Below are 3458 nucleotides of genomic sequence, written 5' to 3'. Positions count from 1 at the left end.
CTGATGGTGTTGTGCTGTTCTCTCTCCAGTCTCTCCAGTCGTAGCTCCTGGATCCTCTACATCAGTCCTAGTAGGAGTGGTTGTGGGTCTGGTTGTTGCTGGTGTTCTACTGGTCATTCTCCTGGTCCTGCTGTTGAGATATCAAAACAGCAAAAGTTGAGACATTTACAATTTCTCATTTAATTCAAAACATTAAATTACATGTTTAGGAGAGAAATGTCTAAATATAATATAAATATTTGAAGAAAGTTCAGTACATAACACAATGTTTCTAGTTCAACAGAATATTCTGGTGACAACACCTTTCTCTCAACTATATTGATACGTACAGTATAACATCTTCTCTGTGCTTCCTATGCTGAGTATCTCTCTCCCTGTAGGCCCCCTCAGCCCCAGAGCACCAACCAGGACCCCCAACAGGACCAAGGATCTACCCAGGGCCAGGCTCCTGATACTGGGTATACACATCAGCAGCATGGTCAGTCTCTCAGCCCAGACCTCTACCACTCTCCTCTCTCTGTAACCTCATACACTGACTCATCAACATCCACTTTGTTTACAACATGTGACCGTACAGTGTCCCTAGTCAAGCTAAGGGATAATCAACCTAACTAACCTGCCTCTCTCTTCTTTGACCAACAGGTGGCACTAACATCTACGATACGATCAATCCCTCAGACAACAATGATAATGGTAGTGTAATGTAATGTTTTCAGTATGAATGTGTAGTAGCCTGCTTCTCTTCATTTAATATGACATGTAGAGTTTGACTAAGTGGAGGTGTTTGTGTATTATGTCTCAGATGCTGCTGGTGCTTCTGCTGCTGGACCAAGTCATGTGACTTACGCCCAGATTCAACTGAACAAGTTGGACAAGAAAAAGAAAGGTGACTCTCAACTGTGACATATATTGAGAAAGAAATGTAGCAGTGGATCTAAGATGAGTTACAATGTGTACATATATACACACACTACCGTTCAAAAGTTTGGGGTCACTTAGAAATGTCCTTGTTTTCGAAAGAAAAGCAAATTATTTGTCCATTAAAATAACATCAAATTGATCATAAATACAGTGTAGACATTGTTAAGGTTGTAAATGGCTATTGTAGTTGAAAACGGCTGATTTTTTATGAAATATCTACATAGGCGTACAGAGGCCCATTATCAGCAACCATCAGTCCTGTGTTCCAATGGCACATTGTGTTTGCTAATCCAAGTTTATCATTTTAAAAGGCTAATTGATCATTAGAAAACCATTTTGCAATTATGTTAGCAAAGCTGGAAACTGTTGTGCTGAATAAAGAAGCAATAAAACTGGCCTTCTTGAGACTAGTTGAGTATCTGGAGCTTTGATTACAGGCTCAAAATGGCCAGAAACAAATAACTTTCTTCTGAAACTCGTCAGTCTATTCTTGTTCTGAGAAATGAAGGCTATTCCATGCGAGAAATTGCCAAGAAACTGAAGATCTCGTACAACGCTGTGTACTACTCCCTTCACAGAACAGCGCAAACTGGCTCTAACCAGAATAGAAAGAGGAGTGGGAGGCCCCGGTGCACAACTGAGCAAGAGGACAAATACATTAGAGTGTCTAGTTTGAGAAACAGACGCCTCACAGGTCCTCAACTGGCAGCTTCATTAAATAGTACCCGTAAAACACCAGTCTCAACGTCAACAGTGAAGAGGCCATTCCGGGATGCTGACCTTCTAGGCAGAGTTGCAAAGAAAAAGCCATATCTCAGACTGGCCAATAAAAATAAAAGATTAAGATGGGCAAAAGAACACAGACACTGGACAGAGGAATCGAAGTTTGAGGTGTTCGGATCACAAAGAAGAACATTTGTGAGACTCAGACCAAATGAAAAGATGCTGGAGGAGTGCTTGATGCCATCTGTCAAGCATGGTGGAGGCAATGTGATGGTCTGGGGGTGCTTTGGTGGTGGTAAAGTGGGAGATTTGTACAGGGTAAAAGGGATATTGAAGAAGGAAGGCTATCACTCCATTTTGCAACGCCATGCCATACCCTGTGGATGGCGCTTGATTGGAGCCAATTTCCTCCTACAACAGAGAATAACCCAAAGCACAGCTCCAAACTATATAAAAACTATTAAGCAGTCAGCTGGTATTCTGTATATAATGGAGTGGCCAGCACAGTCACAGGATCTCAACCCTATTGAGCTGTTGTGGGAGCAGCTTGACCGTATGGTACGTAAGAAGTGGTGATCAAGCCAATCCAACTTGTGGGAGGTGCTTCAGGAAGCATGGGGTGAAATCTCTTCAGATTATCGCAACAAAATGACAACTAGAATGCCAAAGGTCTGCAAGGCTGTTATTGCTGCAAATTGAGGATTATTTGACGAAAGCAAAGTTTGAAGGACACAATTATTATTTATATAAAAAATCATTATTTCTAACCTTGTCAATGACTACTTTTCCTATGCATTTTGCTATATTTCCTATTCAAACTCATGGAAAACAAGGACATTTCTAACTGACCCCAAACCTTTGAACAGTAGTGTATATATATACTTTATATATGACACACACACACACGTATAATAATATATATAAATATATTTACAAGTTCTCTGTACTTCTTCCTCCTCAGTAAAGAGAGATTATCCCCAAAAAAATCCTGTGTACTCTGAGGTGAAGACAGGGAAAGCCACTGGTAAGAACCATTATACAGGTTGGCAGTCATTAAAACCTTAATTCGTAATTTCTGAGTTTGTGATGAAGAGGTCGAATATGCAATAAGCTAATTCCTTCATTTGTTGACTGGAAATGTCCATTGTCAGCAGCAGCTGGATGTCACACCCTGGCTCTGGGGACACTGTTATGTTGAGCCAGGGTGTGTAGATCAATGTGTTTTGTTTCTATGGGTGCTATTTCTATGTTGGCCAGAGTGGCTCCCAATCAGAGGCAACGAGTGTCAGGTGTTGCTGGTTGTCTCTGATTGGGAGCCATATTTAAACAGTCTGTTTTTCATTCGTGTTTGTGGGATTTTGTTTCCAGTTGGTTTGTGTTAGACTGTGAACTGTCACGATATCGTTTTGGTCGTTTGACGCTAAATAAAGAGTATGTTTGCCTGCAACGCTGCGCCTTGGTCCTCATCTGTTCCTGACGATCGTGACACTGGACCTGTTGATGTGACCTATGCTGAGGTTGACCTCCAAAAGAAGGTCAAAGCCAAGAAGAAGAGAGGTAAGACTAGACATTCCTCCCTCCATATTCCCCCTATCAGAACCTCACTCCTCTTTGACCCATATTAAAAGCTGTATTCTCTATGTAACGGATCATCATGACCTCATACCTTTAACTGTGTATTGTATAACTGTATATTATTCTGTATAACTGTAACATAATGCTGATGTTTTATCCTCACCCCCTATAGAAACAGCAACCCCACCAGTGCTGGATTTCCAACACAACTCTAATCAAACCAACTCATGCACAAAAAA

At 41.1% G+C, this 3458-nt stretch overlaps 1 long non-coding RNA gene across 1 annotated transcript; it reads left to right on the top strand.

Annotated features, from left to right (window-relative positions):
- Window positions 1–385: 385 nt before the first annotated feature.
- On the top strand, window positions 386–886 carry LOC311112925. The gene is made up of 3 exons (XR_014610940.1): window positions 386–478; window positions 643–693; window positions 803–886. It is a non-coding gene; the product is annotated as an uncharacterized lncRNA (long non-coding RNA).
- Window positions 887–3458: the final 2572 nt, after the last annotated feature.

The sequence above is a fragment of the Coregonus lavaretus genome (assembly GCF_964263955.1).
Source record: "Coregonus lavaretus genome assembly, chromosome: 39".
NCBI lineage: Eukaryota > Metazoa > Chordata > Actinopteri > Salmoniformes > Salmonidae > Coregonus > Coregonus lavaretus.
Note: the sequence above shows the minus strand (reverse complement) of the source record. Positions and strands in the feature narration are given on the sequence as shown.